Below are 13,525 nucleotides of genomic sequence, written 5' to 3'. Positions count from 1 at the left end.
GTACAAGAAGCAGCGCCTCGGCGTAAACAGTATCGACAACATGATGAAGAGCGTTGTAAAGAACACACCTCTGGAGAAAAGCAAGAAGAGATTGACTAACCACAGCGCAAGGAAGACGGTTGTGAAGAAACTGAGGGCAGCAAGCGTCGAGAGGCAGTCGATAATCCAGGTGACTGGACACGTAAGCGAGAAATCTCTTAACGACTACGATGAAGGTAGCGAGAAGGAACAGCAACAACTCTCCAACATTATCAGCATGCCTCCACATTCAGCAGCTTCGAGCAGTTTCGCAGGTGTACCCGCAATGCCGTCTTTTCCCGCTACAACTTCAAGAGGTGAACAGGTGAACACAAGCAGCCATGCTTACACCGTGAACAATTTTCACAACTGCCAAGTCACATTTAATGTGATTCAAGGACAGTGCACTTCACCTAAGTCTGTGAATCCGAATGCTATTTAGTGAGTCCGATTGAGATTAAAAACATTCAGGAACATTTGAAAAGAGATAAGTGAACCAGTATTCTTGTCGCTTTTAACAACTGAAATTTAGCTTTTTGAGTTCAGCTTGTAAGCGTATATTTTCTCAGAAACTTTTCAAAACTTCACGCTTGATTTGCCTTGTCACAACATGATATTTTTTGATTGGTTCAAATAAAACATGTGAGCATTTGGGAAACCATTGAAGCGTTTCATGTGGTACGCATGGCGTGCAAATAGCGCGACGCAGTGATTTTTGTTGAGTACATAATAAATAAAAAATCGTATGAACTTGCTCGTGCATTACGTGATTTATGGTCACTCGTGATGTTTTAAAAGTTCTCAAATTGCACTCGCCTACGGCTCGGGCAATTTTGAGAACTTTTAAAACATCACTCGTGCCCATAAATCACGTAATGCACTCGCGTTCATACGATTTCCTGTACGTATCTGGCGTTAGTAGCCAATGAATATTGAACCAAAGTGTACCACAAATCAGAGACATGTACTACACATTTTTCAGACACACCAGATTGTTTTTTTAAACTTAATTTTAGCCGTTAGGAACTATTTTTATTGTATTTGATCATTATAAGAAAAATATTCATTTTCAATTTGAGATTTCATGTGTGTTTATTTAGTGTTCTGCAGCGTTCTAAGATAAACCAAATCCAAGATGGCGCCAGTTCTTAGCTTCGGCAGGTTTGTCACTAGGGGCGATTGTCGTCCGTGTCGAAAAAAGGGAGTATGCAAAAAATTAGGAGCCTCTATTGTTCTTTCTCATTAGCATTTAACGATTCTCATTAGCATGTAAGAATCGAGGTTTGCGAGATCATTCTATTGTTTCGAACTCAATCTCGAGCCCAGAGTCCGTCCAGTCGGTCAGCGGTACGGGACGGACTCTGGGAAACTGGAATTGATCAGATCAATTTCAGGTCGATTTCAGGTAGAACCTTGGTCTTCCGGTTTTTATTGCGCATGCTCTCAGGTGTAAGTAAATTTCCCAGAACGGAAGTAAATCGAGAAAGTTGAACTATTTCTAACACAGTATCGACAGAACTGGTGTTTATCGTTCTGCAGTTAACAAAAGAGAGAGTCAACAAAAGAGCGTCTGGTGTTTTGATTTCCGTTAGTCTCTTTCTTGAGCATACTGCTCTATATTGGTTTTAAATCAAAGATCTTGTTTGCCTTCCAAGATTCCGCCTGACTGTGTGCATGTGTTCGTTGTTGTTTTGCGGACGACAGTGAAGAAATTTACATAATGCACAACGCACGGACAAGCTATTGTTCTGTTGACAAAAATTTTTGTTTGGCGACTTTCGTATATTTCAAAGGCTTCTCGCTGACAGCGCATCTTTTCATGATAGATTGCATTTTTTCGAGCAAATAATTTTTTTCCTTGTCAAATGGCGGTAATATTAATAAAGACGTTAAAGGCCACACCGGTCAACGCTATTCAAAAGGTGTAATTAGCATTTCGGCGACTCAGCTCGTGCACACATTCACGCAATTCACGTGCACACAATTGTACAATTCCTTTTTTTCAGCAAAACAACAACGCGTAATGTTCAAATTCTGCGTTATTAGTTATTATTTTGAATCGAGCACTGTCTGCGATATTCAGTTTTTCAACCGTAACGGAGATTTGAAAGAAAACAGTAGTTCTAGCAAGATTTGTAAGTCAACTATAAATTGAGTTTTCAATCGACCTTGTCCTTGGTGACGCCGTCGTTGTTGTTTTAAAACTCCGCTCAGAATTGACGTTTAAAGGAAGTCCTTTTTTATTCAAGGTATCTTTTGAGTTCAAAAAGAATGGTAGAATTAGAAAATACTTCATTTATGTAGCGCCATATGACGAGTTCTTAGGTGTTTTACAAAATTAAGGTGATACACCTGAACATTTGACCATGGAAAACAAAAAATGTTTTTCCAGGGTTTCCGGTTTGGTTTACTTCCGGGGAAGATTTTCAGACTTCCGTGTTGATTTCTATTGTTCTGTGAGGACCAGTAAGACACTGAATTATTATTCAGTTTCCCAGAGTGAGTCCCGGCGACCCTACCGCTGACCAACCGCTGACGGATCGCGGAGCCGGGGGTCACTCTGGGCTCGAGATTGTTTCGAACTTTGATAACCAGTGCGGCCTGCGGAATCGACCTGCGGTCGTCTTCAAAAACACAAATTATGACGTCATAAACTCGGTCCATTCTTTCCATTTCAGTGCGCAGTCATTCAAAAACGTTTTCGTAAAGCCTTCAGAAATCTTCGTTTTTTTTGCTGTAATTCGCGCTTTAAGGCTCGGAAAGCAAAAAAAAAATGATTTCCACTCAATAATGGATAATGGATAATGGATGTTTGGTTGGATAAAAAGGCATTTTAAAATTTCTGTTCATTTGACCTATAAGCGAACGGCCGCCATGAAAGCTTCGAACTCAAACTCACGGGCCGCGCGCGTTTGTGGGATACGGCATTAAAATTTTTTTCTCCCCAGTCCCCGAATATGACGTCACAAATCACCTGGCATTTGCGGTTGATCTGATCACGATGTGTTCCAAGGTTAAGTGTGACAAGTGTCAAAAGACAACTTGGAAAGGTAACTAAGTAATTTTAAAGAAGTTTATCTTTTGGGTGAGGGTGACGTGACACGGCTTAGTCGAGGGCGAGGGTAAAGCCTATTAAGCTTTAACCTGCTTTAACAAGCTTAAGGTCGCACAGGACCTTTGCTCATTGATAAATTTATTAGCCAAATTTCTGGAGGAGATCTTATCTTGTTATGCTCTAATTCTCTGAATTTCGAACATCACCGGATTCCTCTTAAACTATTACTAGTAATAATAAGAGATTAGGGGAATGCGTTCGACCCAAGATAGGTACCCAAGATAAGGTAAGAACAAAAAAGGTGGTCCGGGAGTAGATGGAAGGTAAGTGAAATAACGCATGAAATGAATATTAAGAAATTGAACATTTATTTCTGTAATAGTAACTACAAAATGTTTTTCTGAAACAAGCTTTAAAAAATACAACAGTTATTTGAACAGTGTAAAACAACGAATTAAAAAAAAATATTAAAGATTACTTGGTGAAACTGTTTTTTAACACAAAAAGATTCTTCAAAAGAGGGTCTGTCACAGTTCCTTTACAAAGGTAAATATCACTCACAGAACGACACATAGAACGACTTTCGCTTGCGCGTTCACAGGACAACTGCGGGACCACGGGTCACCACAAGATTAAGATGCGTACTGCTAACGTAGAACGCAAAAATTGTTTACAACCTAGCGGTATCGGCTTAATTGAATTGTTTTTGCGCGCGCTGTCTTTGCGGCTTAATGTCATTGTTGACGTTGATGTGACGCAATTAATTGCTTTCTACTGTCTTCTTACATGAGATCGAGGCCATCCTGCCACATACCGACATACATACATAGAACGACACTTGGAACGACTTTCGCTTGCGCGTTCACAGGACAACTGCGGGACCACAGGTCACCACAAGATTAGGATGCGTTCTCCACCTTCTCCTACTGTCGAACGCAAATATATCAAGGGAATTGCATCATGATTGTCGCACCGAATTACACCCGCTTTCAATGTTACGTGCATAGCGGCTATCTTTCGACATCGCCTTACCGTACGTGCTGTTTGAAATCAGCCAATCAATGACAATGCATACCGGTGTTTGTTTCATGCAAATGAGTCTCATGCAAAATTTCAGGAGGTCATGATAGTTGGTTGTGATCGGTGGATTTCAATCTGTTATGTTTGTTTTGTATGTAAGATGGATTTCCAAAGATATATAGCGACTGTGCACATAACACTGAAAGCAGGTGTAAAATTAATGAACCTAGTCATGAATAAAATCAAACACTGAACACACAGAACAATCGTTAATTTTCCTTGTTATTGTTTCAACAACTGTATGTTTTTCGGGTGTCGGTAAAACGCCGACTCGGGGTCGGGGTCGGGGTCGGGGTCGGGGTCGGAGTCGGGGTCGGGGTCAAATTTGTTAATTTTTTTTAAACAACTCACTGACTCAGAAAAAAAAAATTAAATATACATATTAGCGTGTGAGGCATTTCGAGTCGAAAAAAGTATTTCCTTCACAAATTTGCCACAAATCTTGATCCTTATAAGTTCAAAAGTATAAAAGAAGGATTTCAGTTAAGGTCTAACAGGCGAGTGGTGAAATTTAACTTTTACATACAGTTTAGCCTACTCTGTCTACTTCTCTGTAATCGAATAATACCCGCTTTCAATGTTACGTGCATAGCTATCTTTCTACGTCCATCTTCCACATCATCTTTCGACAGCATCTTTCGACGTGCTGTTTGAAATGACCCTATCAAAACCGATGGATACCCTTGTTGGTTTCACCCACAAGGTCAAAAGGTCATGCTGGTGGGCTGTGATTGGCTGATTTCGATCCGTGTTGTTTGTTACAACAAACCGCTATGCACCAAACACTGAAAGCGGGGGGTAATACTTCCTCGTCAGCATAACCTAAATTTTAGCCGTTCTTTGCTCATTTTGCATTTTGTTGATCAACAGAACCACCTTGTGATTCATAAGAACTTAAAAAAAAATAGATTTTGTACTGAGAGGCTCTTCGGTTTTCAGTTCCACTGAAACAAATTAGGTATAAACAGAGAAGAGAAACTCGCGTAGACGTTGTCTCGCAAATATTCTAAATCTGTTTACTTTTAAACATACGCGGCAGATTTTTGAAGTAGAATTTGGTGGCCATGAACTGTTTCAAGTGTAAATTAAATTGTACATGTTTTTGAGTAATAAAAATTAAAGCTGCCTTTCATATCAAAAGAAGTATTTTCAAAGAAGTAGAGCGGTTTGTTTTGACAGAGAAACTCGCATGTTGGGCAGTTTGTTGTAACATGTTTCAGTCACGAAAGTTCCTCAACAGTCGCACATATACAGCCAGCTTTTTAAAATTTTGTACAGACGTGAATTGCTTCATTTGTGAACTGGATCGAATTTGAAGATTGTATGGTGTGTGTAGTAAGCGGGGGCGATGAAAGGCGGGCAGGCTACAACTCACCATTTGCGTTTAAAACGATGTGTACATTAAGATCAATTTTAATTAAAATGTCTTTCCGCATTTCGGTCACGCAAATTGGAGAAATGGCTAAATACCTCCACTTATATTTAAAACAATAACAAAATTTAGAAACTTAAAGATTGCGAGTCATGTTAATGCGAGCTTCGCTGTCTAAACAAAACAATTCTGCTTCCTTGCAAATAATTTTTGGATATGAAAGGCGGCTTTATTTTAACGATATAAACCTGAATTAATTTTCTCTTGCTACACAAACGCATGCACAATTTGATTTAAACCTGAAAAGTTCATGCTATGTTGGCGAGAAGATAGCGCTCAGAAAGAAGTCGGCAGCACATTCTATCCGTCAAGCTGTTCAATAGAGAATTTCACCTGTCGCCTGTTTTAGACCACAAATTTCTTCTTTTATACTTTTGAACTTATAAGGAACAAAATTCCCGGCTATTTTGTGAAGGAATTGCTTAGTCCGACTCGAATTTCCCCACACGCTAATATAAACTTTATGAATTTTTATAAAAAAAAAATTAAAAAAAATGACCCCGACCCCGACCCCGACCCCGACCCCGAGTCGGCGTTTTACCGACACCCATGTTTTTCGTGTATTTTGAAACAACTACATCTATTTAAAAACAGTTATTTATACAATTTGTCGCTGAAGTGAGATGTTTTTTCGGCTGTGAATTACACTGACTACATTGTTACGCAGTTTTAATCCATAATATCATAGGTGACAAATTACTCCTTAATTTTGGCGCGAAATTTCAACGTTAATTTATAATTTCACATGTGAAATTATAAAATTGCCATGGCAACGTAGTTAGCGGCAAGATGGCGTCCGGAATAAAATATGTTTTAAGGCTTAAACTTTGTACATTTTCCCTTAAATTTCATCTTAGCCAGCTAGCCTTGGCCATGTACTAAAACTTTTGATGATATTTTTTATTTCAAAGCGTCAAAACGACTTCAAGACTTAAGCCAATTACATAAATGGCATCGAGCGGATTTTTGAGCGTTTTACACGGGCGCCGTTTTCAGTTCATTCAAGACGAACTATGGTCATAGTGTGAGAAATAATTGACAGTTGATTCATCTTTGAAACTTTTTGTCAACGGCAAAAAGGAATCTCTGAAAGGTTTTATTCAAAGACTAAAAAACCTTGCGAACTTAAGCAAAATGTATGGTTTCAACTTTCAAAGCTCAGAGTTTGCGATGCAATGTACCAGTCAAAAACATCTAAGATTGCAAACGTAATTTGTCACCTATGATATTAAAATGTAATCAAATGGTATACTCGTGAAATTAGAAAATAATTTCACTTGCATTTTGTCAAAATTCTAATACGAAGATCTGCTAATTATTGCGGTTTTCAGTGATATGCGAACTCTGAAATTCAAAATCCAACTAACGATCGCATTTCTTGCTACCGTCATTCATAATAATGGCGACAGCCAACAAACCATGAAACACAGAAACAAACAAAATGGATTGAAATCTACCAATCACAACTAACAGACATGACCTTTTGACGTACCCAGTTGAAGTGAACTTCTGTTTCGGTGAGGGTAAAAGACGGAATGAGTTTGCGGAATGGCATGTGGCATGACTTGCGGAATGGCATAATTATGCGGAATGTAATTTACGCGGGATGACTCATTGACATAAATTTTACTGAAGAGCGCGCCACCTTTTAAAGAGCAGACGCTTTATTAAATACTGCGGGCTTAATGATGACAATCGATTGAAGATAGCGTTCTTCACGGATTCTACGAAAAATATTTCGGCGGCCAGTGTTTCCCCAATGCTAAGGATTTCCCATTCTGTGGACGGTTTATCGCTTTTAGTCAAAATATAAAAACAGCGACGGAAAAGCATCCGACCGTAGATCTTTATACTACAAACCGAAAAATGCCTCGGATACATTACATCTTTGTATTAATATTCATGTAGCGGTTATTAATACTGTATAAGTTAAACAAAACATCGAGACAGAAAGTCCAGTTTTGGCGGATATCATCTCAGCCTCAGTAAGTAGAGGGTACAAAGCAGAGAGATTATGAACACTACGGCATATTTGTTTCATTAGAAGTCTACTAGCCCTGCTTTTCGTTAGTCTCTTTCGCAGCCGCTCGGGCTGAAATGACGCAACGCTCCCGGTTAGGCTCGAGTGCCGGGCTGCGAAGGAGACTAGCTTTTCGCCTCCCATTACGAAGACTATATAAACTCAGTGGAAGACTTGAACATTAACTTAAAAAAGCGGCAACCGACCGCCGATCGAGTAGAGCGAAACTTTCATATAGTGACTATAGTCACTGCACGGTAAAACAAGCTATCGTATTTCAAATCTAGCTCGCATTGCAGGTTTACCGATAAGGCAGATAAGGAATCCGGCGAGTAATTATCACTGCCTACTTGTTGTGAATACTTGGCTTACTCTTAGGAAAAGAAAATCATTCGCTAAACATACATTTTTTTTTACCGCAAAGATCACGAGACGCACATCGATAAAATCCACTGCGGTGTAAATAGTGTCACACCAGCGGAGAAGCCGTGTCACGATCTTTTCATTGCTGTAATAAAAAGCTAGAAATATACCAAAAGTAGCTGTCTTCAATGAAACCACTAGCTTTTTCCCACCCCTAGCAAGTTTTGATTTAAAAAGAAACGGAACAAGGCAGTGACACGGTCACACATTATTTCGCGGGCGACTAACAACACGTCACTCGCTTTCATTTTATATTTAAATGCGTTGTCTGTTTAAAAACTTGTCTTCAAATGGGTTGAACTTGACAGTTGTGTGTCTTGCCTTGAAGTACGTAGCTTTAGAACGAATATCGTTCTGTATTTTGAGGCAAATAGACGAGAGTTTTCATTCATGTTAACAGAACTACTCACACACAGCTAGTCGATAATTCAAGTCCTCGGAAGCGTCACGGCAAATAGCGAAAATAATTTCTCTGCTTCTGTTCGGCGTAAATCGGTGATTTGAACGGTGAAATAATCTTTACAACGATGTTCTATGGAAGTTTCCTCGTCCATACTGCTCAGTCCTTGATTGTTTGAGCCAGCAGTATTTAACAAGGCGGCTTCTCTTTTAAAATTTGGCGCGCTTTTTAGTATAATTTATGTCAATGAATCATTCCGCGTAAATTACATTCCGCATAATTATGCCATTCCGCAAGTCATGCCACATGCCATTCCGCAAACTCATTCCGTCTTTTACCCTCACCGCTTCTGTTTCCCGAGAGGTCCACTAAGATGATTGACGGCAGCATGCAAACAGTGTAAACCGTGAATTTCATATCATTGAAAACTGCAATTTAAAAAAAATGGAAGATTTGCAGATTTGGTACTCATAGAGAGGCTCAAAACTGTTTGGAAATGAGCTGAAAAGAAACACTTTTTAAGACCCTGATGAGGGATATACTGTGAGAATTCATAGCATTGTGACTGATCTGCACCCTACTTGTAAACATACTCATTGCCTTTTTTATTTGAAGTACAATGTTGAGGGTCCTCAGTAGTTTTTTCAGGATCCAGGATTTGGTTTATTTAAAGGTCGGGATCCCGGATTTAAGAAGAAAAAGGAAGAGATACCGTAGAATTCCGGTTATAAGCCTTGGGCTTATACAACTTCGTAAGGGGTTTTGGGTGGGCTTATAAATGGAGGGGCTTATATCCGGGAGGGCTTATAAGTGGAATGAAAAAACGTTTCGAAAAGAGCCACGAGAGTGTTGATCGAAATACGGTTTTAAGTTAAAAAATGCATAAAAAAGCAACATTTAGCCTTGTTCAGTACTGTCATCCGGCAGAGGGGGGCTTATATCTGGGGGGGGGGGGGGCTTATAATCAGATGTATTTTTTTGTTCCCAGGTAGATGGGCCTATAACCGGGGGGGAGGCTTATAAGCGGGGGGGCTTATAACCGGAATTTTACGGTATTCGGGTTGGCAATTATGAATGGGACACGGGATTTGGCGATTTTACGTGGTGGGAATCGGGAAAGAAAGAAAGAAAATCAAGTTGTTGTGTTCAAGAACGTCGGAAAATGCTGCATAAAGCTTTTTTGCAGTCCCAATGAAAAGGCCTTTTTTCTTTGTGGTAAGAAAATTAAAAAAATATGGTCAGGATCAGCATAAGCCATATAACTGTCGGGATTACAGGATTGAGGGAATATTTTGTTCAGGATGGCAAGATTGAAGAACCCTATTGGGTACCCTCAACGTTCTGTGAGGCTATTGGTAGGTTAAGATAAAAAAAATCATTATTATCGGGGGGCTTATAACCGAAATATCTTTTCATTAGCAGAAAGATGCAAAATTAATGGGCCTATAACCAGGATGCCTAAGGAGGGCTTGTAAATTAAGCATTTTACAGTAATTGAAAGAGAAAGCAACTACTGGTATATATTAAAACACCAGTGATAACTGATAAGGGAAATATTGGTCTAAATTCAAAGTTAAATTTATGAAAAGTAGCCTAATCTTTTCTTTATTTTTTACACCGACTTTGACAATATTTTATGTAGCTTTAGTAACACCTTGATTATTAATTTTAGTATTAAAAAATTGTAGTATGTAAATTGATGTAAGACTAGCTACCCTTGATTAGCATTACTACATGCAGGTCAGTCCATTATACAGTGTATGAGATAAAAATAAAGATTTAATTAATTGTTTGTGTTTGTAGGATACCCAGTAGTCTGTTTGTTTGCACTCTTAAGCAATTCAGGGGACCACATTCAAATTTCCACAATGTGGAAGATGCCACTGTAAATTCCCATTTATTTGATTTGATTTGATTTGATTTTTATTTTTCAGTCAGGCAAGTTACATGTATTGAGTATGCAACATTAACATTCAGACTACTTCATTTTAAAGCCATTGAATTTCATTGTTTTAAAATGCAGACCAAATTTTATATGTCGATAATGGATTTCCTTTAGTGTGGAGTATTAAGTTTTGTACATTTTTGTGATGTTTCCTTCGGACGCCAACTCAAGATGCATAAAATAAATGAATGATTTTAATACACAAAACATCCATCACGTGCACACGAAGATGGTGGAGAGAACAATTCCCAAAACTCGAAGCGGCACAGAAACTCTCAACATCAGCTTGTTGCATTTTCGGTACATAACAAAAACATTACGTCATTATCGTCATCATGCTTTATTTGATGAGTAGGTTGGTGATTAATTGGCAGCCAAAAGGCCGATGTGGACCTACTATTCAATATAAAATATATCTAACTACGAATACAAAATATGATAAAAATTAGGAAAACTGAAAATTATTTCAATTATCACTAAAACCTAGATTAAGATAAATTTGCTACAATGTAGGAGAAATCAAAATTCTAAGAAAATTCAATTATGTTCACTTCTCATTATTTTCCTCCTTGTTTACATGCAATTAAAGGCTGTGGCCAACATGTTCAAGCAGTGATGAAAGATGTCCCTGAGGCAGACAGATGCACATGTCCTAGAGACAGTTCTGGTAAATGAATCAGCAATGAATTGTGAACTCGTCCTTATATTTCCAGGTGAGCACTGTCAGATATTACACAGCCTCGCGGAGTGCTTATTTATATAACTGACCAGGAGTTCTTTAGTTTAATTTGATTTCTGTAGGCTACAGGTGTGTTAGGCTCGATTTCCAGCCGAGCCTGCTTTTCACACTGGACTCCCAAAGGGAAATAAAAATCAAACTGGTTTGAAACATTTTAAACCAAAGATAAAATTAAACCACAACATGTGTGTATGCTGTACTTTAAACCAGCATGCAGGAACTCGTCAGCTCACTTGCCTATGGGTACAATTTACATGCATAGGCAGAGTCACTGTTAACCAGTAAGTTGCATGTTGAACAAACAAGTTGCTTAAAATTCTTAACAAACTATTATGTGACATACATTACGTGTAGGTAAATTGTTATCTTTTTGTCACTCTGGCTGGCCAGGTTGACCATGGTGGATAATCCTATCCAGTGGATAAATCACTCCCAGGGGCGGGGGGGGGGGGGTAACTCAGGATTTCAAGTGACGGGGATAAGGTTTTTTTGGGTTTCAATTTTTCGATTCCGGGATACTTTTGGGTAGGAAAATTTGGCAAGTAGTTTTTCATTTAAGTAGGGATGCTTTTGGGTATTAAAAACAATCTGAAGATTCGTGGTAGTGCCTTGGCTGCATAGTTCTGCGGATTATTTAAGCAACAAGTTTTGTAAAAGGTCTGATGTTCATGGACGAAAAACCCGCCAACACCAGAGCTTGCAATTCCACTGTTCAGGACCGCAGCAGGCCAAAGAACATTTACATACAGGCCGTAAACCTATGGAACAGCCTTGATATTGAAATCAAAAACGCTAACTCTCTGTACTCGTTTAAATCAAAGCTTAGGGATCATCTTCTTTTAAACTTTTAATCATTATTTTATTTAGTTTTCAATTTTATTTGTAAATATTAGTGTTAAGTAGATTTATTTTTTATTGTAAATAGTTTCTGAAAAGCCCTATGGGGAGATTACTATTAAAGTTCTTATCTTATCTTATCTTATCTTATCTTATAAAGTACAAACAAACGTGTTTTGCTGTTGATTTTTGAGGGGTCAATTTTTGATCTAGGGATTTTTTTGGGTTATGTTGGAGGCTCAGGGATTTTTTTGGGTCTTGATTTTTACCCCCATTCGAGCATCCCCGTCACTTAAAATCCCGAGTACCCCCCCCCCCTAAGAAATCACTATCCGGTGGATAAGTGTTAACAAAACATATTGTTATGTAGCTAGAATTTTTTTCCCAATAGACTACTTCGAGGTCACATGGCAACTAACAATAAAACTGTTTCCCACCAAAAGTCTCTGAGCAGGCAACATTGCAAAATCTATGACGTCAGAGGGTAACAGTATTACTGTTGGCTGTGAATGTTGACCAACGAAAGAGGTTCTTTGGATTATCTGGTTGGCCAGAGTGTTTACTTTGATTTTAGTTTTACAACACTCAACTAATTTAGTTTTATCCATGTCTGATTTGTTACAGACTCGTCTTGTGGTATTTTTTAGACATCTGTCAAGATGGACTTTAAATGCTTTGTAATGTTCTTCTGATATGGCACTCATCCTCTCCTGTGCATATAAATATATATACATGCAAGCTGGTTATTTATGATGTATAATTCATTAAAATGTTGTGTATCACGAGCCACACCCAAATGACATTGTAATTTTCATGGGGGTTTCGGGACTGATCAGCACAGATTCAGATAAGTGGCTGTGTGTTGGTTTTCATTGCATACCAAAAATGTAAAGCATTACAATTTACGTTGCATATTTATCACCAGTCAAAGCTACAGAGATGATTTTGAAAATGTTAAGATCAGCTACACACTGTCGTAAGCGCTCAATTCTGCACAGAAAATTTTATGCACAAAAGAGGTTACTGTAATAAATTTTTTAAAGAAATGATCCAGTGATTGATTTCTATTTGTGAAAAACAAGTTTTTTGGTGGCAAGACTGGTCATGACTCTGCATGGAGTCTGAACTGACAAATCTGGCTGCCTACATACATAAGTTACTGCTATAAAGTATCACCTTATTAATATTATTATTGATGTATACCGAATGAATGAATGTACACCAAACAGGGTCTGGAAGGGTATTTTCGGGATCCGAGATTTGACCAAAATGCGGTGCGGGATACGGGAAAACACAAAATATCTTAACGGGATGCGGGATTTGACTGCTCCCCGGGAAGCGGGATTCGCCAAAATTTGGGCACAGGATGCGGGAGTTTTTTGCTTGTCTGTCAGGAATTCGGGAAATCGTCACACCCAAATAAACGTTCTAACGGCGAAAGTTAATTAACCAGGCTAGCGCTAAGTGGTGTTTCCCTTCAAACCAAACTATAGAGTGCGCCTGGTTAATAGTAATCCATTTGAAACTGTCAAGTAATCGACAGACGAGCAGACAGCAGCGAGTATTTTGTTTCAAC

At 38.6% G+C, this 13,525-nt stretch overlaps 1 long non-coding RNA gene across 2 annotated transcripts in view; it reads left to right on the top strand.

Annotated features, from left to right (window-relative positions):
• The first annotated feature begins 2,909 nt into the window (after nucleotides 1-2,909).
• Nucleotides 2,910-13,525, top strand: part of LOC144666174 (uncharacterized) — a 72,382-nt gene continuing 61,766 nt past the window's right edge. Inside the window, exons 1-3 of one of the 2 annotated variants that reach the window (XR_013573135.1) lie at nucleotides 2,910-3,068; nucleotides 10,963-11,086; nucleotides 12,574-12,902. This is a non-coding gene — a long non-coding RNA (uncharacterized LOC144666174). Of the gene's footprint in view, nucleotides 3,069-10,962; nucleotides 11,087-12,573; nucleotides 12,999-13,525 lie in introns of those variants that run through there. The other variant, XR_013573134.1, reaches the window with a different exon arrangement.

The sequence above is a fragment of the Oculina patagonica genome, chromosome 9 (assembly GCF_052425735.1).
Source record: "Oculina patagonica isolate OP01 chromosome 9, crgOcupat, whole genome shotgun sequence".
NCBI lineage: Eukaryota > Metazoa > Cnidaria > Anthozoa > Scleractinia > Oculinidae > Oculina > Oculina patagonica.
This window is presented reverse-complemented; position numbering and strand designations above follow the sequence as displayed.